The 22,594-nt window shown below is 39.6% G+C and overlaps 1 long non-coding RNA gene and 1 other non-coding gene across 2 annotated transcripts in view; one reads left to right on the top strand and one right to left on the bottom strand.

Moving 5' to 3' along the window:
- The window catches only part of LOC116280641 (uncharacterized), a 250,894-nt gene that overhangs the window by 62,846 nt on the left and 165,454 nt on the right, over positions 1 to 22,594 (top strand). The gene's annotated exons all lie outside the window — the stretch shown is intronic.
- TRNAD-AUC (transfer RNA aspartic acid (anticodon AUC)) lies at positions 7,872 to 7,944 on the bottom strand. The gene has a single exon. It is a non-coding gene; the product is annotated as a tRNA-Asp (tRNA).

The raw sequence follows: 22,594 nt of genomic DNA on the forward strand, positions 1-22,594 counted from the left end.
TTGCTGCTGTTGACTCAGGAGACCCTTGGAGGCAGAAGCTGCTTCTGGCATCTTGGAGTGTGGAACAAGGCTGGAGTGTGATGCCATCCCTGGGGAATTATCACAAAGGAATTTAAGACTAAGGAAGGTGAGATAAGGACATGTCCATCTCTGTCCCTAAGATGTCATCCAGTGTTAGCCACAGCTAATATTTATCATGGCAATTTGACCCTTCTAGTTCTAAAAAGAAAGCACTGTGACAAATCCTGTTCATTAATTCCCGTAGTACACGCTGACATGTGACATGCAAGTAGTTTCACCATCGCTGTCAGAATTTATTTCCATATGTTACATTTTATGGACATAATAAATGTACATATGGTTTGTTTCCCTCTTTATGATCTAATTGCTATAAATAGCCTAGAGCTCTTTTAACTGTATTGAACCATCATGTATTACAAGATTGTTTATTCCTGTCTTCTGAAGAAACACAGGGAATTAAAAAAATTCTGGAAATGGGAGTCCAGTATTTGATGAAATGAATACTATAAATATATCCTATGAATAATGTTAGGAGCATATAAAAAGCATATATCTTAGTCTCTAGCCACATATGGAAAAGAAAATGTTTACCAGTTGATGTTCGTTCCTGGATTAAAATGTATTTAAATGTTAAAGGCAAAATTAAAACCATTGAAACTGGGTCTACCACCCATAGTTAGAGGAGGCTACAGGAAATACCCTTTAAAAACTGTTTATTTTTACATTTTTTAAGAATGCAGATATGGGAGGGCCAAGGACAGCTCTAAGCCTTTAGCTCCCAGCGACAAACAAACGAATGAACAAGCAAACAAACATGAGCAAAGGGACAGTGGTTTGTGGGTAGAATTATTGAAGAATCTAGCTTTTCAAAAAACAAATAAAATCATGCCCCAGTTAGTTGATGTCTCCGACTGAGCTGTGTGTCAGGTACTTCTTAGATGCACAGCAATGCAATACAGATCCAAAGGGTTCTTGGTGGTCATCAAGTGCAAGTGCCACCAAAACCCAGATATGACATGACTCATGAAGCTAATTCTTGGCAAAGCTGCATCTCATATTCATGCCTTCTAAGTATTAACCCAGTGCTCTGTTGGTCCTTACTCTCTAACATCCATTTAGCATTCCTGGTATTAGGAAGCCATTTTTGGAATGGTCATTTTTTGGAATAAAAGTTGAGACTTTTAGAAAGTTTTGCCTTATTGTTAGTAAATTTTACCTTGCCTGCAAGAACTCAAATATTCTTTCTGCCTTAAAGCATTATAGTCTGTTTCTCCCCTCTTTTATACAATTGCTATTCAGATATTTGTCTTGAAAGTAATGGAAAGATTGAGGTATCATTAGATGGACTTTGGCGAGGATTTTGAGTTGCTAAGGTCAGGCGAATATTTTCTTTTATTCTCCAAATTTTTAATTTGAAAAAATTACAAACCTATAAACAAAGTTGAAAGACTTGTCTAATGAATGTGCATTATACAAGCACCTGAATCTATATTCAACAACTGTTGCCACATTTAAATCTTGTTCTCTCTTCCTCAAAGACCTTTCCTGGATATGTTTTTAATGAACCATTTGAAATATGTTGCAGACATTCCAGCACTTCACACCTAAGTAGTTCAGAACATATCTCTCAAGAGTAAGACGTTCTTTTACTTAATGACAATATATTAACATTAATGTTCATTTAATTATACATGTAGTATATATAATTCTTAAACTGAATGCTTTCTTAACACGCACAATGATCTTTTTCCTTCTCAACTGGTGTGTTTCCTTGAACAAGGTGAACTCTTCTGTTGCCACTAAGGTAAAAACCTCATTCCTCTGAATTTATGGGGAAGTAATATCTATTTGGTTTTTGATGTTTTGGTCTACCCCTATTTAAAAAAACCCTAATATTAGTATCAATGCACTGCTAGATTTCCTCCTTGCATTAACATGTGCATTCCCTTTTTCATGCCTCATACTATCCATATAGATTTATGGGCACTGGATGTTGTGTGTATTATTCTGGATCCTTTCCCCAGTTGTTTCCTCCAGAGAATAACTAGCTTGCTTGTTCATGATTAGTTTTTCTTTTAATGACTTTTATTCCACAGTGCTTGGTTTTAGCATTTTATCTGAAAAATTATCCCCCCTGTTCTTTTTAGATTTCACTGTAAAGCCTTCTTGAACAGGTCCATTAAAATATTTTGCCTATTTACAACCTTGCTTTTTCTTTGTTCAAATGTCAACATCTTAAGACAAGAAATACAACTTTGATGAATGTTTCAGAGGATGCATGTGAAGAGAATACTCTAGGCTAATATCATTGTGTCAATACTGATTAGAGTGAGACTATTTGAGAAGGTCTAAATGGCCATGAAAGTGTTCTTATCAACATGCAAATGGAAGTGTGTCCATTTTAGAAGAGGAGACTTGACTCATTACTTGCCGCACCTCCTGATGTATTGGATGAAGTGTTAAGTAATATCTTCCCCAGAACTGTTATAACTGTATGTCTGTTGGTACTTGAATGGCAGGCTCTTTAGTTAGATGATAGAAGAATACCAATGCTATCAGAAAGGGCATTGCTCCTTTGGGTTGTTATCTTGTTGACCACATATGGAGAAAGCTAAACGAAAAAGAATTAGAAGTTGACAAGTACCAGATAATGCTTATGAAAGCCCTGGCAGTCTATCTAACACACGGTAAGCATTCCATAAATGTTAGTTTCATCAGCTCCAAACAGAAGTCTTTTTATTGCTTTGACAATGCAACGATAATTAATATTCATAATGAAGACTGAGGAGCTGCCTGATTCTTCTGAATCATTAAAAAAGATTTAGTTATATTTTATTATGTGTATTATATTGTAATTTTTGAAAACTGGAAATACTTGTTTAGGAAATTTTCTAATGTGTATTATATTCAATATTTGATTCATAAAAATGTGCCTTTCCCCACCCAGTATAATCAAATTCATCATCATCATCATCATCATCATCATCATCATCATCATCATCATTGTTATCATTATCATCATAGCTTTTATGATGTGGTGTTTTATAGTTCTCAGAGACTTGTCTTGTATAAATATCCCATTTAATTTGCATACTGTCCTTTTGAGGTGAACAGGAGGAGTGTATTCTCTGAGACTTAGTTTTCTTTCTTGTAAAATGGAAATATACATACTTATGTGAACGTTAAGATAAACTGCATGTGGCACCTGCTAGCCCTTTGATGGTCAGTCCTTATAATACTGGTTGTGTCAGTTTACTGTAACTATTGTAACAAATTACCATAGACTAGGTGACTTAAAATAAAAGAAATTTATTCTCTCATAGTTCTGGAAACCAGAAGTCTGAAATCAAGGTGTTGGTCATACTATGCTCCTTCCAGAGGCTCTAAGGCAGATTCTGGTCCTTGCCTCTTCCAGTGTCTGGAGGCTGTTGGCATTCCTTGGTTTATGGCTGCATCACTCCAATCTCTGCCTCTGTGGCCACATGGCTTCCTCCTCTTCTATCTGCCTCCTCTGTATGTCTCTTATGAGAGCGTTTGCCATTGGATTTGGCCCATCCACATAATCTAGGATGGTCTCCCCATCTGGAGATCCTTAACTTAGTTATATCTGCAAAGACCTTTTTTTCCAAATAAGATTACATTCATACCTTTCATACCTTCCAGGAATTAGCATGTGGACCTGTATATTGGGGGGTCATTTTCTATCCCATCACACAGACCGAAGAGGATTTGCATTGAGATTATGTGCTGTAAGAGATCTCTGACTCATAGTCTACAGTCAGCAAATTTTGGGTTCTTCTCTTTCATAGATATGCCCTAATTTTTCTGACTTTATGCTTAAATCAACTTCCTTGGTATATATAAGTGGTTTTTCCAAGGTCACAATTCAATGAAATGAGAGCCTTATAAAAATTTTTCAGTCCAGTGCTCTTTCTAATAACCATACTGTTAACACAATTTACTCTAAAAACAAAGTAGGAGTCAACAATAAGAAAACAAACAACCTAATCAAGAAATGGACCAAAGACCTTAACAAACACACCACCAAAGAAGATATACAGATGGCAAATAAGCATGTGAAGAGATCTTCCACATCATATGTCATCAGGGAAATGCCAATTAAAACAAAAGTGAGATGTCATTACATATCAGTTAGAATAGCCAAAATCTGGAATACTGACAGCATCAAATGCTGATGAGGATATGGAAAACAGAAACTCTCACACATTGCTGGTGGGAATACAAAATGATAAAGCGACCTTGGAAGACAGTTTGGTGATTTCTTATAAAATTAAACATATTTTTACCATAAAGTCCAGCAGTTATGCTCCTTGGTATTTACCAAAAGGAGTTGAAAACTTATTTCCACACAAAAACGTGCATGCAGATGTTTATAGCATTTTTACTCATAATTGACCAAACTCTGAAGCAACCCAGATGTCCCTCAGTAAGTGAATGTATAAACAAACTGTGGTACATCCAGATAGTGAAAGATTATTCAGCATTAAAAAGAATTGAACTATCAAGTCATGAAAAGACATGGAAGAACCTTAAATGCCTATCATTACATGAAAGAGGCCAATCTGAAAAGGCTACATACTGTATGAGTCCAGCCAGATAACATACAGGAAAAGAAAAACTACAGAGATAAAAAAAAGATCAGTGCTTGCCAGGGATTGGAGGAGGAGGAAGATGAAGACGTAGAACGTAGAGGATTTTTAGGGTAGTGAAAATACTCTGTATAATATTTTACTGGTGGATATGTATCATTGTATGTTTGTCCAAATGCATGTACAACATCAAGAGTGAACCATGATGTAAACCAGGGACTGTCGGTGATTATGTTGTATCAAAGTAGGTGCCATCTTGGTGAAAAAGATACCATTCTGGTGAGTGATGTTGGTAAATGGGGGAGGCTATGCATATGTGGATACAGGGGGTATATGTGAAATCTCTGTACCTTCCTCCCAATTTTGTTGTAAACCTAAAACTTCTCTAAAAAAATAAAGTCTTCTAGAAAGGGACATTGCATATACACTGAAAGCAATATTTCTCATTGGGATTGTGTATGTGGCTATTCATGTTTGCCTACAGAAACAGTGAACAACTAGATGGGTGCAGGGTTATTGGCTAGGAATAGCCAGGATGCTTGAGTTCAAGTCTCAGTTATGTCGCTTATTAGAATGTGACTTTGGACAAGTGATTTTACCTGTCTCTCAGTTTCCTCATCCATAAAATGAAAATAATAATAATAATAATAGCAACAGACTTCTGATCTTTAAATGAGTACTATGCAAAAGTCGTTAAAATAGTGTCTGATTTGGGGAAGCATAATTGCTGACTTCTATTATAATTATCATCATGATTACTACTATTATTGTTCTTGTTATATAACTATGTAATGGGAAATAAGCTGTCTTTGAAAGTAAGGTTTTCTGTGACTTGGTGAGGACCATGCAAGGTAGAATTTTAGGGGAGAATGATTCAGTTTAGGAAAAATTAAGAAACTCAAGAAACAAAGCCAGTGAGGGCTTAAAAAGGAATTCTGGGAATAAAAATGGTACTTAGTGTTTCTTCAAAGAGCTTAGTAACTGAGCTTGTTTTACTGCTAGATAATAAACATATCAAATTTAGCATCTGGCTGCCTGCCTTGAGTAAGGATTCGGAAAAGTGGGGGAAGGACAGCTGATTGTTGAATAAAACTATTTACAAATGGTTTATTTTTCTCTTACGTCCACAAATATGTACTTATTACCCAATAGAAGCTCTGAGGTGATCCCCCTTCTTTTGATTCAGTGTAGAAATCCAACCAAAATGTTAGCATAATGGAGAGGGAAAGGATGTCTGTTACCCAATGGTATAAAAATGGAGGGAGTAATAAGGCTGTAGAATTCAAAGTATCTAAAGAATTCAGCCAACTTAGGAGGACCTAGTGGGAGGCTAATTCAGGATTTCCTTGCAAGGGGACCTTATATAACAGGAGTTGTTTCATTGACAAGATTCATATTCATCTGAAATCTGTTCATAGGGTGGCCTCGAACCATGGGCAGCCAGGCTGTAAAGAAGCTTTCATGGTGTTGAAGAACTCATGTTGCTCTGTGTAGTCTTGGAAAGAGCTTGGAAACAGCTTGTTCACAGACCCACGGACACCAGGCCCGTACTCAATTCTCTTCTGAAAGCCAAAAAACTTCTGAAAACAGGAAGTTTTTTCATAACTCATTGGGGAGTGGAATTTGACCTTTAATGACATGAAGTTATTTATCATCTTTACTTAGTAAGTGTCTTAGTTTGCTCAGGCTGCCATAATAAGGTACAATTTAACATCGGAAATTGTTTTTCCTAATAGCTCTGGAGGCTGGAAGTCCAAGATCAAGGTGTTGGAAGGGCTGGTTTCTTCTGAGGCCCTTGTTCTTGGCTTGTAGATGGCTGTCTTTTCTGTGTCTTCACAAGGTCTTCCCTCTGTGTCTGTCTGTGTCCTAATTTCCTCTTCTTATGAGGACATCAGTCCTGTTGGATGAATACCTAGCCTAATGATCACATTTTAACTTAATTACCTCTCTAAAGACTCCTAGCTCCAAATACAGTTATATTCTGAGATATTGGGGGTTAGGACTTCAACATATGAATTTTGAGGGGGCATAAACATTCAGCCCATGATAGTGTGGAAGTTGATGTGTCTCTTGAAGAGATACTATTGTGCTGACCCCACTGGGAGTGTGATGTTTTATGTTGTATGTATCCTGTCACCTTCTAACATGCCCTGAATTCTGAAATTCAAAACATTTTGCCATGAGGGATTCAGAAAAGGGGTTGTGGACCTATAGCAGCTGTAGCTGAGATTCCAGCCAGAGCCAGGCTCCTGCTCTTCCCACAGTGCTGGACCATAGAATGAGGGGATGAAGTCACTGGTTCCCACCACCCTCCCAGCCTTTATAACTTCATTAAATTTATGACAATGAGAAGGGATGATTTTTGAAATAAATCTCTCCTAAAAAATACGAATGCATTTCAAGACTGATTATTCTAATCATGCCTGTCTTATGGGGTGATTCTCAAGACAGGGCTGTATCATCTGGCCATAGAAACAGGCTTAGGCTATTTGGGTAGGGAATTCTGGAGTCCTGAGTGCCTGGGACATCATCTAGAAGTGTGGGGTTGGTATGAGGAGGTCTGTCTTGCTTTGTGAGGAGGGGTATGACTGGATAAAGGCCAGAATATGGTCTCCTTGAGCATAGGCTAAATGTAGACATCTGGATAGGGCTTCATTTTAGGGGTTGAATGAGGAAGACAAAAACTAAGAAATCCGCTGGACAAGAAATAGGTTCATTTGTAAAGATTATGGGATGTGGAGGGCTGGTTTCCCCCCTTTCATTCTTGTTGCTGGAGAGCTCTTTGCTCTTGAGAAGCAGTTCTCAGGAACTATGAGGGGCAAAAATTCCCTGCTTTTCCAAGTCAACAGTGAATTCAAAGTAATACATGAAAAACTCTTAGGATTCATTTTAGCAAAGAGCTGATTGAAGAGCTGATTAATGCCTTATGAGGTCTGAAATTTTTATATTTTTGAGGCAAAAAGCTTTGCATTTTAAAATAGTAATTGCTGATATTAGATTTTTAAAATATGTTTTGATACCAAATGTTTCATTAAAAATAAAATCCAAGAAGGAATAACTAAGAGAATGGTGCTTATGTGTGTTTGATGTATTATAGTAAACTGAGATAAAAGGAATGTTTCCCCCAGTTTTTATTTATTTGTTTATTTTTAATTTTTGGAGAGGGGAGGTAATTAGGTCTGTTTATTTATTTATTTATTTATTTATTTATTTATTTATTTATTTATTCATTTATTTTAATGGAGTACTGGGGATTGAACCCAGGACCTCATGCATGATAGGCATACACTCTACCACTTGAGCTATACACCCCCAGTTTTTAAAAGATTATTGTTTTATAGGAATTCTGGTGGTTTTGGTATATTAGGAATTTTAGGTGCTCTCCAAACACATGGTCAGATAGCTTCCATGGGGGTCACATGTGAAGGACTTTGAGTCTTAGAATAAAATTTGGTGCTAAACAGATTAATATCTTACCTTCTCTGGGCTTGAGTTTCCCTGCTCATTGGGTAGCACCTAGCGATTGAAAACAAGACCGCCACATCGCCAGAATCAAGGCTGAAGGCCATGGAAGTTGAGAAGAAGTAAACTTACCTGGTCTCGGGAGAGCACATGTCCCCTTGACCTGGATGAAAACCATGAACACAGTTTTAACGATTGTTGTGGATGATAACCAGAACTTGATTAAGGCTAGTTTGCTTCTATTTACTGTGGAACCAGCCCGCAGGCAATGAAGGATGTTTGTGTGGATGAGGTCACAAGTTGAGTGGACAGTTCCCATAGCTACCCAGGAAGATACTCTCAGGAAATGGTCTCTGCAGAGGAGTCTGCCATGTGAGCAAAGCCCAGAAGCAAGAGTTGGCTGCAGTTTATACCACATCAGCTCTAAGACTCTACCCTGGTTTCAGTAAGGAAACTGTTGCTGGGCCACACGTATGCTTTCCTCTTCTCCGAGTCATTAGTACAGCAATAGGCCTGGTCACCACAGCTCTGTGGTCAAGCCAGCCTTCCATGCTTCTTTGTCATGGGAGCATCATGACAGTGAGGCCGAGACAAAGGAAACCTTTGGCAATTGTGAATCATGTTTGAAGATGACCTCAGGTCTCCTCAGGCCTCCATGTCTGACCTCATGGACTCCTCCAGCAAATACCCGCCCTTCCAAGTTCTGCTGTGCTCAGAGCTGAGCTTGATGTGTTTCTCTATGGCAACCAGATTCAAACATTTACAGAAGAGCAGTGGCTCATGGGGCTCCTCTTCTGCTCTTCTGCTGTCCCTTTTTACACCACACTGTGTCTGAGGTTGGTTGGGTTGATTCACCTGTGTACCCATGAGGGCACTTATTGGACTGTGGATATTTACTCAGGTCTGCCCCTTAACCCAAGGGACTTTCAGCTCTCTACTCAGTGACTGCAGAGGTAGCATTCGGAATCTTTGCGGCTGGAGCAAATTCTGTGATGCTGAACAGCCACAATGCAATCAAGCAGTCAAGATATACATGTGAAAGCTAACATTATAGTGCCTTGTGGAATAAATGAGACACATGAGTGACAGACAATAGGTGATAGGAGGTTTCAGAGGGGAAGAGAGGGCTGAGAGCTGGAGTTGCCAAGGGAGGCACTTTGGAAGTGCTAAGGTCTGAGTTGGGCATTGAAAGCGAGTGGGAAGGAAGCCCAAACCAGGGAAGGAGCTCCTTTTTGATGGACAGAACAGCACAGGCCAAGGTGGGAAGTTGGACTGAATAGTGCTTCTTGGGGACCTGTGATTGATCACTCAGACTGTGAAAATCTTTATTGTTAGAACTCTGTGATGTAGTCAGTACCCCTAAGACACAGTGAGATACTATTGGTTTATCATTTGAAGTATTTTCAAGCAATTTTCCTTCTCCAAAATTCTTATAATCAGAAACATACTATCAGCAGGTCTGGGCCGTAACTACCTCCTTTAGCCTCTGGATCAGTCAAAATTCATGCCTGCAGAGCCGGAGAATGGACTCCACTGACTCTTGTGTTGTTTGCACAACTTCTGCTATAGCCTCTGATCCATGCCATGCTCTGAGGGCTGCCTTTGGAAGGCAGCCATCCTCGCTTCTCCCAGCCCCAGAGAGCCCTGCTAACAGCCAGCTCCACTTGGTAGAGAGGGAGGGTGGGAGGGAAGGAGAGAGAGAAGGGAGGGAAGGGGAGAAGGGAGTAGGGGAGAGGGAGACCTGATCTGACTTCATTCTTTCATACAGCATTCTTTACATGCAGAAACTTTTTCTATGAAACAGATTATTTGCCCTGAAAAGCACATTTCTTTGGTTATCTAAGTGGGTAATTGGATTTATTTGAAGGCTTTGTAGTTCAGAGTGATAAATACAGTAACACTTTATCCTATCCCCAGTGTCTAATTGTGTGTGGGCAGCAATATCTGCTTGTGAAGATAACTTTGTAGTTTCCCTTGGGAAGGAATGCATCCCCAAATGGGTAATTCAGCTCAGCTATATTATCTTTACTAATGTTAAAGTAAACGACTTGACTTCTGTGTCCTAAAAAGCTTCTTTCAAGTGCGCCATACATCTAAATAGCCGCCTGTTTATTCAGCTGAAAATCAAAATGTTATTGGCAACTGAATGAACTCAAAACTAGTGAAACAAGATATTTCTTTATTGGTGAAAGATTTATCTAATACTTAAAGGGATATTATAGACAATGCTACAGATCAAATGAACAGAGAGAACATGGGAAGTTTCCTGTACGGTCAGAAATTCTGGTCACATTGTGCATCTATACACTTTAAAAAGAATTTCACCACTTTAAAAAGAATTTCACTACTGTTTTCTGCTATCTCCCATGTCCTCTGGAGCTTTGCCTCTGAAGTAACTACACATTTAATGTTTGTGCCTGAGCTGTCTTGGTGAAGCTAAGGTCAGTGTTTAGTGTGGACGCTTCTGCTGGGACAGTTCAGCAGCCATCTAGGTATACAGGTCCTGAGCTGTATTAGAGGGTGAGGCAATACTCCCTTGGATTAATTTGGATACCAAGGGCTGGTCCACCTCAGAAGGAATGAGGAATTTTCCCATGCCTGTAACCCATGTTTCTAAGGAGAATGTTGTACAGAGACTTGACCTTATGTGCACATGCGTCTGCCCATACCTTGTGTTCAGAAACAGCATCTGGTCACCAGCTTTTGTGCTTTGGGCCTCAGTGACCTCCCCATCCAGAGTGGATGTCAGTGCTAAGAATTTCAGCAATACTCTTGCTGTCAGTCTTAATCTCCCTGACCCACAGACCTTCTGCCATTCCCACCAGCTGTTCCCACAAAGGACACTTGGAAACAGCAGCACACACAGTAACTTGTTCTGCCTTGTCACTTTTGTTTTTTTCTCTTCTTGTTCACAGGCTATTGGTAATCCACAGAGTAAGTCACAAAACCTATCCCAGAGCTTTAAATGAATGTATGTAGATCCTCTGCAGTGGAACTTTCCATAGTGGCTGACAGTACCTTGCCCTCTCCTTTTAGTCCCCTCTCACATGCTTCTGAGTCCTGATTCTAAACTGTCTCAACTTTCTGATCGTTCTCTGAGCCTGGTCTTCATCCTCTGACTCTAGAGGTATCTCAAGCCTACTTTACCATTGTGAGTGAGGGAACCTTCTCTTGAGTATTTTTCAGCATCCTCACCCATTTTCCACTCTTCTAATCTCAGGGAAAGAGGCAACCTTCTGCTTTGTCCCTTCTGCTTGATCTCATGGCCTCCTGCTTCTCCTGGGATCTTACTCTGCTGGTTATTCCCTCTATATTTTACTTGAGTGTGTTCTCCAGAGACATCGCTGGACATCTCCCTCCATTTGATAAACATGCTCAAATTGCCATTAACTAAAAACAAACAAACACACAAACTGTAAAAACAAGTAGTTAAAAATAACAAACAAGACCCCAGGACCCCTTGACTGATTCTACTTCTTCATTTTTCTTTACTGACAAACATCTTAGTCTGCACCTGCCATCTCCACCTCTTTGGAACTCACACACTTCTTGGAATCTGGCTTCCAACCTCAATATTATGCTCAAACAGTTCTTTTCTTGGTCACCAACATCTCATAGTATGTAACTCAAAATATCTAATCTTAGTTCTTAACCTCTTGACTCTGTGGTATGAGACATCTTGGCCATCCACACTTCAGTGGACAGAATGTTTGTTTGTGTCCTTCCAAAATTTAAATGTTGAAGCCCTAATCACCAATGTAATGATATTTGAACATGGAGACTTTGGGAGGTAATTAGGTCATGAGGGTGGAACCCTCATGAATGGCATTAGTGTCCTCATAAGAAGAAACGTGAGAAAGATGATTTCTCCTCCCACCATGTGATAATAGAGCAAGAAGGCAGCCATCTGCAAACTAGGAAGAGAGCCCTCACCAAGAACCTAACCATCCTGGCACCTTGATCTTAGACTTCTAGCCTCTAGAACTGTGAGAAAGAAATGCTGGTTGTTTAAGCCACCTAGTTTATAGCATTGTGTTATAGCAGCCTAAACAGACTGAGACACACACCTTAAAACTTTAGTTGAACTTTATGATGCTCTGTGCTTCTATGCTCCTCTGATTCTTTATTACTACTATTAAGACTTATCCTTTGGGCCTCTTCCTTTCTTTCTAAATGAAAATGTTCCTTCTTAGTTCTTCTCATTTCTCTCCTTAGCTATAGCCTTTGACTAAGTGATTATATCTACTCACACAAATTAAAATAGCACTTCTTGGAAAATATCTCCAAACCCTGTATCACAGCAGTGACCTATCTTCAACCTGTATTTTCAGTTGTTTTCTGCATATTTTCACCTGAAAGATTACCCATGGGTTTAAACTCAAACTCCAAGTAATCAAAACTGAACTCATTTTTTTCCCTCCTTATTACTACTTTAGTTTATTCTTCTATCACTGGTTATGAAGAATACAATACCTTCCTAATTGATTGCTCTTATTTTCAGATCTTCTGTTCAAAATTCACACATGTGTGGGTAAATTTAGTAATGACAGATTTTTTTTTCAAACTTTGGCCGTATTTAAAAACTTTCAGTAGCAGCTTTTGCCTACTTACTTAAACCTAATCAGAACCTTGCCTTTAAGACGCTCTACAGTGTGAATATGTCATATCTTTTCAAACTAACTCTTCTAAAACACTCTACAAACTCCCTGTGCTACAGATAAAAGTGACAGCTCATGGTTCCATGAATATGCTTTGTGCATTTTTGTCTCCATTTCAATAAACTGACATGCCAAAATGGTAATAGATTATTTTGAAAATGGATACTAGTGGATTCACCCTAATGAGTTGAATACACGAACCCAGAGAAGACATCTATCCCTAAACTGTCTCTTAATATAGGTAAGAAAAAATTTGAGTGGGGAGGTATAGATCTGTTATTATAAGTTGCTTATCTTTGATCATTGCCAGATTTTTTTCTATGTGTATCTTCTCTCTCGAAGTCTGTAAGTTCCTTGTAGACACACATGACTTGTTCTTTATATCTTCTAAAATATGAAGAACACGTAATATTCCACATGTATTTGTTGAAAGGACATATAGATGGTTAAAAAATGGACATGATGCATACTATCCTATAAGATAACGTATCTATTATTTATCATGCAAGCCTGGTTTCCCATTCCCAAGTGAAAGCTTTATGGTAAACATCTGAGATCCTAGACAAATGGAAATTAAGCTGCTCCCAAATATATCTGGAGATTACATGGCACTTTGTGATGTTTTTCCCATTTTATCTTCCAGCTTAATTTTCATCTGGAAAGCAATACTCCACGAATGGCTTTAGCAAGTTGCAGATGCAGCTGGGGGAATTTTGCCATTTATAGCATGAACCATTAAGCTTTTTAGCAAAATTTCCAGGTTTTTTTTTTAAGGCTGGTGATAATTGCAAGGATAATGCATATTCTCTAAGCCAAAAGATGTGAATTAATGAGGTAAAGGAAATGTTTATCTCTTGCAAATGACCAGAGAAGTTTTGCCAAATCTCTTCAAGTTATCTCTTCTCTTGGCATTTTCTTGGAAAGAATACATCCTAGTAATGAAAATTGCATGCTATTAAAGAGACCTTTATGAACTGATGCTACCTTACATGGCCACAATTAGAGATTTGGGAGATACTGGAAGTTGACATAGTCTTTGAGACACATTTAGCATATATAGTAAAATGTGATCAATGAAAAAAAATGCAGCCTCTAAACTAGGTCTTCACATCCAATCCAGAGTCATATGGTGTGCTTTTTAGTGTGTGTGTGTGTGTGTGTGTGTGTGTGTGTGTATGGTTGTTTACATGTGAAATAGTAATTAAAATGTTGAAAATAAGGACAGATTCTAGAGAAAAGCCTGTTGTAGTGAAAACTGACAAAGGCTGATATCTTTAAAGTAAAATTCCTGGATAACTGAGGATGTGGATATATCACTCTGGGTGCTTCCTTTTATTCTCAGTGAGAAAGAAGAGAGTTTCAGAGGTTTGTACTCTCTACTCTGGATGGTTTGTATCCACATAACTAGATAGTTAGACTGTACCTGGGATCCACATAAAGACTTTGGCTTATGCCTTCAACTCACCACATTTATGGCAAAGTGGAAATAATTTTTGCTCTTATATCCTAGGCCTCTTGGCCTAAAGGGCAAGTAAAACTTTTTATGTAGTTTTGTTTTGTGGTCTGTTAGATACCATTTCTCCCAGGTAGCTAGAACATACTCTTTCATCCTCTTTGGTACTTGATTTTGCTTTTATTTGCTTTTTTTGCTCTGTCAGATCTTCTCTTATCCCACCCTTTACCATTCCTGTTTTTTTCTTCTGCTTCCTTTGTTTTCAGCTGTGCAATTCTAGATGCCTGGAAGTTAATGTGGCTTGTTAAATATTCTCTGCACAGAGCCTGGAGAAAAGTGCTGTATTTGTCAGGCAAATAATGATAAGGAATCAAATTCCGCTCTGTGCTTTTGCCTCTTTCTGGTAATAAGTTATTTAATAATGTACTAAATGATCAATTGGCAGCTTAGTAGGGTGAATGCACTTCTCTAAGTGTCTCGTGAACACCCTGGGAGTAACTTAGGTATGGGGAAGAATAAAAACCAATAATACATGTCAGCTCTTATCCATTTGAGAATTCATGTCCTCAGAAATGTCAATGGAAAAATCTAATTTCTTATCCACAGTAGTGCTTGATTTGCATTCAAAGAGGGCTACTCTTCTGGTCTGGCTGCTTAGGGAGGGAGTTCAGAGCTCAGGAAACTTTACATCCTTAAGTTTTGCTCATTTCTTATTTACAGTGGATACTCACTGAGTTCATGGCACTGCCTGGAAGGAGAGCTGAATTAAGAGCAAAACCAGGCTGGCTGGTGTCTCTGAGAGCTTCTATGGTCTCAATCACCAGAAGTGTCCCTTACATGGAACCCAGCTAAAGAGTCCCCACAAATAACTAATATTCCTGATCTTCTAACGTAGGTATACAAAAAAGAAAAGCCTGTTACCTGTCATTGGAGAATGAAAACTATAAATGATAGCATTGATAATTCCATATCCTAAAGAGATGTAAAGTACATTTTCATCCCATAAATTGTTTATAGTTTTGTTGAAAAATATGCTCATTTAAAAACAATGTCACAGTCTATAACAAACTCCAGAGAATAAACACAGAAAGACTAGGGCAAGTAAGATCTGCATGGGCTGCAACTATGAGTGAAACCTTGTGGGGATGGTATGACTTGTGCTTGGCCTTGAAATAAAGAAGAGCTTTGGCTACAGTGGGCCAGTGTGGTGCAGAAAGAGGAGGGACTTTGGGCACAAACTGGCTTGGTTTGAATTCTGCTTGGCTACTTACCAGCTGTGTGACCTCAGACTAGTTGCTCAACCTGTCCACATCTCAGTTTTCTCCTAAGAAAATTGTACAGAGATGCCTAACAGGTGCTGCATAAATTATAGATGTAATTGGGTGGAAGAGCGTGGAGGAGAGCCCTTTACACAACTGAGAGAGAGGGGAGCACAGGTGTGCAGCACAGGGAAGAGGATCTGTGGAGTGGAAGCATGGCTACTGTTCGGCTGGTGCAGAAGGCAACCTGGAGAGGAATACAAAATAAGGCTAGATTATGGGAGAAAACAGAGAATGTGTAGGTCAATCGTTCTTGAGTTATTCTAGTTCATCAGAAGTCAGTTAACTGGAGCACTCTGTTTTCTGGCGTGAGGGACTTTATTGTATAAATTGGCATGCTCTTGATTATGCTTCAGGCCTCAGTCTTCATGTCACTTCCCTGATCTTCCAAGTCTGAGTCATTTGTGCTCCTGTTACACTGTGCTCCAATTGCTTTTCCCACAACCATCTCCCCTCTAGACGGGTGTGTTTCTTGATGAGGGCTCAGCCTGCCTATTTTATTCACTGTTATATTTGAGCACTGAGCACAGGACTTAGCTATTTATTAAGCACAGAGTAGGTGCTTAATGAATTTGGATGGGTCAGAAGAAGGAAGGAAAGAAGAAAGGAAAAATGAAGGGATGGAAACAGGGAGAGAAAGAAGAGCTAACGAATCAGGATGCTGGCAGTGAGGAGATTCCCAGTGGATGAGGACAGTGACTTTAAAAGCTGGTTGGTAAGCAGCGAGTGAGAGCTGACCTTTTGCAAATTCCCAACATTGAATTTTGTCTTGAATAGGCCAAGAATTTAACTGTCAGATGCCTAATTGATTCTGTCACTCTACACCTACCAGACCAAAGTGCATTTTCCTTAAAAGCCTTGCTCCTCTCTTTTCTGCAGCTCTTCTCAATTGCTTAAGTGCAACTGCAAAAGGAAGGGAAGTCAACACTTCTAATAATCGTTCCTTGAAAAAAAGCAAGCAACCAGGTAGCACCACTTTCAGAAATACCTATTTTACTAAAACCCCATCCATCAATTATACTGTTTATCACTGATTCTAAAATGTATTTTTTTTCATATTTTAACATCTCTGCAATCAGGATGCATTTTATAATGCATGGCATATTACGATTATAAATGGCTGTGGTTTTCCTTTCTCAGTCCTACATAAAATCGTTGTGCATCTTTTAATCAGTATCTTGGATAAAGTGGAGAAACTGAGGCCTCAGCTAATTTAGGAGTTTTCTGAAGGGTTACCCTGTAATTTGGTGGCAGAGCTTCGGATGAGAACCCAGATCTTCTTTCTCATGATATGTGGTGGCTCCATGCTCCTGACTATGCTCCCTTCTCTCTCTTGATAATCTCATGTGTCAAAACTGCATACACATCATAGTAAAAGTGTTTTTCTCTCAGCTCCAATAAGCCAGCTCCATTCCGGGACTAGGGAAAGGTCGCTTAGGAAACCTGAAGAGTAAGCATTTTTAATGATGAGTGTGGGATGCAGGAGCATTCACTGTTGATCTGAGTTCTGTGAAAGGTAAGCAGAAGATGTTTGCCACCAAATTGGTTCAAAGAGACTCGATTCCACCCCTGTGAAACGAGGGGATGCAGCAGGGACACCATGGCAACACGCATTTACATCATTGTTCTGCCTCTTCTCAGCCCCGAGGGCCTGTATAATGAGACCTTGACTCGCCTGGACTGCATCCAATTGTAACGTATTTTATTGTTCAGTGACTGTTGGATTTGAATGCCATCGTGCCCTGGATGGCCTTGCTTGACAATCTGGAAGCCTGAGGGAGGTCAGTCTCTTTATATTATGCATGATTTGAGGGTCCCACAGTCAGTCATCCCTGCTCCAAATAATGAATGGGCAGATACAAGTCTCTGTAGGGAAGGAAGATTCGGAATCCTGAGGTTCTGGTCACACTATTCACTGTGAGTATCTTGCTGCAGAACACTCACTCAGTTATATTTAACTTGTGTATGTTGTCTTGGTTTCACAAAGAATAGTTTATTTCTCATTCTAGAATTTTCCACACTCAAAAAACATTGGTTCTTATGTACTTATCATTTTTCTCTCTGGGCTACTTTGTGGAATTTATCATGTTAAATATGTTGGAAGAGGTTAAAAAAATCCTAGACTTTGCCTAGAATTGGTCATTAATTTGTTGGTTATTTCTATGGGGGCTCTTATACAACTCTTGGCTCATGGGGCCTTGAAAATATTACACTGGTTGTTTCTATGTGTTATACCATGATAGCAATCTATGAACTTGCACCACTGGAATTCTCTGACTCTCGGGAGAATTTAGTAATTCTCCCAGATTAGACTTTATGAGCAATTAAATTATCCATTGAGCAATCAACTAGTTTCAAAAGGGAGGGGGGAGGCAAATTGAATTAGGAGTAGGATTTAGAGACATTTAAATAAATAAATAAAATATAATGTTAGACACAAAATAAGTGAATAAAACATTAAGACATAAGTGAAATGTAAAAAAATCTTCTTATCATTCATTATGGCTATCATCACTGCACACATTTACTGAGTAGCTACTTCTCCTAAATAATTATAATAGCTAACATTTGAGCACTTCTATGTGCAAGAGGTAAGTTTTGGTACTTAATTCTCTGAGTCAGAGTTTAGAGAACCTAAGTAGCTGAGTATATGGGCATAGAAATTATAGTACATTCTCTGTGATTTTTTTTTTTTGTCCAGGTTTGCATCCCCACCACCCTCAACCCTGGGATCTCTCTCTCATCAGCTTCTCTCTGCATTAGAATAGAAATAACCAGGATTTGACATGATCCTGTTTCTCTGGTCATGTCCAGAGGTTGACAGAAGACACAAGTTGGGTCTATCAGAGTCCCTTCTTTAGGAAATTTAGAATTGGAATAAAAACATTCAGGTTTTTTTGGAGTGGCTGCATCTGCAACATGTAAACTAGGTACCTGCTGGCCACCTTGTTGTCCCTTATGGTAATCTTAAGGAGAGAGAGAAATATAGAGCTGGAAATGGATAAAAGCTATGTGTAAAAGGAAGCAGAGAAGAGAGGTGGGAGGCACCTTTCTGTTGGTGTCAGAGGCCCTGTCCTGAAGCACAACTTTTTTCTTGTCTTGGAAGCCTCACAGTGATTTCTATCTTGTTTTCTTTTATTTAATCATGAGTGGGTTTCTGTTATCGGTAACCAGGAAGTCCCAAGTATCATAAAGATAGATGTTTAATGTGAATTGATATCCTAAGACTGTCTGATATAATAACAGCTCTGTCCAAACTCAGTTCTGAATTCTGCCCTAATTAGTTTAGAAAAACTTTGAGAAATAGGTGGGCTGCTTCACTAAAAGAAAAAAAAGGACTTCTAAATGCACTTTCTGTATTTATACTACTTTTTATATTTTGGATTCTCCACTCAATAACTTTTACTGAGCACGCACTGCTTGAAAACCATTGGGATAAGCAGAAAAAACAAAGACCCTTTGTACTCATACACTCCCTATCCTTGAGAATCATGTAATCTAGCTGAGAGAGAAAATGCAGAGAGGAAAATTCCTTAAGTACACCACCAAAGCATCAACTGTATAAATACAAATTAAACAGAGCAAACTAATTGTATAAATGCCGAGGGGTGACAGAGTAATGAGCAGGTTCAAGGAAATGATCTCTAAGGTCTGTTTCAGCTACGAAATGCCACTAGGTTGCATACGACTGATAATTGGATAAGGCAGCACTTAGCAGTAACCCTCAGCCTTGGGGAGCTTGAAGAAATCAGGCCAAAGACAAGCAAAGATTTGAATAAAACTTGAATACTTGGGAGTGCGTGCTGTTCTGGGCTCCCGTGGATGCTTGCTTATATGACAGCGGTGAAGGGACTCCTGATGGGGCTTTGGAATCTGCCCCAGAGAGGGGAAGGCACGGGAGGAAAGACAGCATGTCCCCTTCCAGGAGGCTTTGGCTGCAGGAGAAAGGGCAGGCCACCCACACCACACTGTCTTGATGACTTTATGACGCTTCCTAGGGTTGCCCGGACAGGCCTTCTAGATTATTTCAGTTTGAGCTTCAAGTCAGCATACGTATGTATTTTAATTGTCTTATTTCCTGTCATTCATCTGGAATATTCTGTCTGAAGATCCTTGTGCTAAACAAATGCTAGAGAGAGAGAGAGTGCTCGATATTGTGTATTAAGAGACTTTGATGTGAGCTATAGCAGCATAAACAGCTACAATTTGGTGCTTATCAGACTCAGTTATTATGAGATGCTTATTTACCATGTCTTTCCCCTGAACTGTAAGTTCCTTGACCACAAGGAATATAGCCATTAAAAGAAAAATCTTGTTCTTTCTTCTTTTTAAGCACAATAGCTGACACCCAATGAGCACTCAGTAGAGGCAGAATAGCTGAATGGTCAAGAATGTGGACCCTGAAGTTAGAGATGTGGTTTTAAGTATTGACTCTGTGAACTTGGATATGGCCCTTGAGCAGGCGAATGCCACTATCTGTTAAATGGGATAATAACAGTATGTGCCTTATGTGGCTGTTAGATGTAAAAATGATAGAGTAAAGCACTTAACACAGTGCCTGGCACGTAGTAAACGCTTGATAAATGGCTGCTGTTTATTTTATATAGTAACGTCTACTTATTGAATAATCAGATGAGTACATGAATGGTTTGATAGCATTCTATGAGGGAGTGGTCTTACAATAAATATTTTAACCTAGAAAAAGATACTGAAATAATCAGAAATTTAAAAAAACCTCACTATAATTAAAGGCTATAAGATTGGTTTCATCCTCTATCGCATGGAAGATCACAATTTTCACCCATGTTGCTAGAAACGGTGGGAAGAGGGCTCCACATCATGAATTTAGTTAGATTTGTGCGTCACTGGGAACACAGGCATGCCTACGGGCATGCGGGTTACAGTGTAGAGATGGATCTTGTTGCTGCTGGAAGCATCCTTGAAGCCTAGAGGTATACCCAGCTCTCCTCTGGATGTAGTGACAAGCAGATCTGCAGATGCAGGATGGTACTGGCAGGGGCTGAACTGTCAAGCAAATAATGATAAGTCTTTTGTCATTTAAACTCTCATTCATGTGGAGGGTGGGGGTGGGAAAATTGCCTTTTGTGCTCAAGCTGTAATGGCAAGGCATTGCATGAGCCAGAGTCTGTGTGTCTTACCGCTAAACTTCCCCAGCTCTTGCAACATTAAGTGAGGACCTGCGCTGCTAGTGGAACTCTTTTTTCACAGCTTCATTTGCAGCAGCAGTGGAACTAAGATTAAATTCCACTTCTGAGGCCAAGAAAAGATAATTTAATAAAAGAGCAAATCAGAGCAGCCATTCAGCTGCAGCTGGTCAAACTCACCAAATAATAATTATGTGTGTGCATGTGGAGGGGGGTGGGTGGGTGGGGTGGGAGGACACCAGACTGAAGTTTAGTTAATGTATGAGTTTGGTAGGGCTGCCTTAACAAAGTAACACAAGATAGGTGGCTTAAAACAACAGGAACTTATTGTCTCACAGTTCTGGAAGCTAGAAGCCTGAAATCAAGGTATTTGGGGACAAGGAGAGTGGGGTGACTTATGCTCAAGAGACGCGAATTCCCTGATGGCTTTCAAGGAAGCATTTTTAAAGGCAAGGTGAGAAAGGGAGTCACAGGGCGTGTGATCAGCTCATGCACAATTCTCTGATGGGTTGATGGTGAGGTAACAGGGCAGTGTCACAGGGGTTAACGTGATCCATCCTCAGGCTCCAGTAAGTATGGGGGCTAGGTGCTCCTGGTCATCAAGCAGTTAACTTCTTCCATTTGGTTGAGGTTTTAGCATATGTAAAACAACTCAGGAAATGTGCATCAGATACTATTATCTAGGTGCTTCAGGGAGGAACTAAAGATTCTGTGACTGCCATATGACTGATTTACTGTTTAAATTCTTACCAGTTTTCCTGGCCCAACCGCTATTTTTGTCACTACGTGTTCACATCTTTTCAGTCATTCATTCTTGAGCCAGCTCCTGTGAGGCCTGGGAGACTACAGCTTTTCTACAAAGAGGAGGCAGGCAGAGGACATAGAGGGGAGGGGGTCTCTCCCAGGAAGGCCCTACCGGGTCCTGCTCAGTTATAGTCTCTGCATCCAAATTTTTCCTTTTTGTAAAGACACCAGTTCGTTAGATTAGGACCCACCCTCATGCCCTCATATTAAAGACCTCTATAAAGATCCTCTTTCTAAATAAAGTCACATTCTGAGGTACCAGGGGTTAAGACTTCAACATATCTTTTGGGGGAACATAATTCAACCCATAGCAGTTAATAAAACAAAGCTTAAGTCTTCACATACTTTGAAGGGATCATGCTTACTACATTAAGTACACTTTATTTAAGCTCAGGAATTTTTCTAAATGTTGCAAAATGACCAGCAATAAAAGAAGTCAGCTTGAACTCTGGAATACTAGGATGTGAAGGGAAGAAAAGTCCTCAGCAAAGGAACACAAGTGTTTGCCTCAACAGCAGGGGGGACAGGAAGGATATTTCTAACAAGTGCGTTAGCCTTTCTTCAAGGCCCCGGTGCCAGTGCAGAGGGACCATTTGGGCCCTTCACAGCTGCTGTGATGACAGAGAGCGCCTTCCAGAGCCAGGCTGTGGGGGGCTGCTGGGCTTCTCTGTGGGGGCAGCAGGGCCCTCCTGGACTCTGCCCCAGGACTTCCCACCACTTCATATTTCAGTCTTTTCCATGAGGATATGCAGGATGGTGGAGGCTGAGGGTCTTCTGTCAGAGAATGACCCTATATTCACATATGCCACTGTCAGAGTATGGTCCTGAGAATTTCACGAGCTATTGCATATAAGGCCATAAGTACAGCCTCTCCCAAATAGAAATGCTCAGCGACAGTTTGAGGTGCATTTTTAAATATAATCAACTATGAAAATAATCAAACTAGACTGAATTTTAAAAATCAAAGATGTTTTTAGTCCACACTTTGGAAAAATGATCAGAACAATGGTGTTTAAGAGTGGCCGTTTTAGGGTAGGCTAAGGGGTCTATGTCCCAAGTAGATTCTAATCTTTTAGAAACTAGAAATCATTGCATAACTATG

The sequence above is a fragment of the Vicugna pacos genome, chromosome 5, assembly GCF_048564905.1.
Source record: "Vicugna pacos chromosome 5, VicPac4, whole genome shotgun sequence".
Lineage (NCBI taxonomy): Eukaryota > Metazoa > Chordata > Mammalia > Artiodactyla > Camelidae > Vicugna > Vicugna pacos.